This window comes from Protopterus annectens, chromosome 3.part0 (genome assembly GCF_019279795.1).
Source record: "Protopterus annectens isolate FY-2018-M chromosome 3.part0, PAN1.0, whole genome shotgun sequence".
NCBI lineage: Eukaryota > Metazoa > Chordata > Ceratodontiformes > Protopteridae > Protopterus > Protopterus annectens.
The window spans coordinates 385,515,743-385,516,275 of record NC_056731.1 but is presented as its reverse complement, the minus strand read 5'-3'; the positions used below and the strand labels follow the sequence as shown (position 1 = coordinate 385,516,275).

General features: G+C 57.2%; 1 non-coding gene across 1 annotated transcript in view; it reads right to left on the bottom strand.

Moving 5' to 3' along the window:
- The window catches only part of LOC122797345, a 154-nt gene extending 13 nt beyond the window's left edge, over positions 1–141 (bottom strand). The window contains exon 1 of the ribosomal RNA XR_006364079.1: positions 1–141. This exon is cut by the window's left edge and continues 13 nt beyond it. This is a non-coding gene — a ribosomal RNA (5.8S ribosomal RNA).
- Positions 142–533: the final 392 nt, after the last annotated feature.

Genomic DNA, 533 nt, shown 5'->3' with positions numbered 1-533 from the left:
GGCATAGCCCCTGGAATAACCTGGGGCCGCAAAGTGCATTTGAAGTGTTGATGATCAATGTGTCCTGCAATTCACATTAGTTCTTGCAGCTAGCTGCATTCTTCATCAGCACACGAGCTGAGTGATCCACCGCTCAGAGTCATACAGTTCTCGTTCACTGGGGGCACCGCTGCCCAGATGGCATCACACTCGAGATGAGCACACGAGGTTTCACAGGCATCATCGCAGGTGCCCAGACTGGGGTTACTGTCTGCATGCCACAGGATTGCAAGGAGTTCTACAGTGGCCGGCATGCGGCTGCACCACTGACCTTCCAGGTCTTTGAACCAATGCCCCATGGGGATTGGGACGTAATCCACAGGTATCCACGACCAACATCAAGGGGACAGGACACTGGTGTGCCACCCCAGGGGTGGCCCCACACAGCCAGAGGGGAGGCCACTACCTCCCCACTGGGACGGCATCCTCTCCCTCCTCCTACTGCATTGAGAGCCAGCCACCTCCAGGGGGAATGGACACCACCCCTCCTCTCA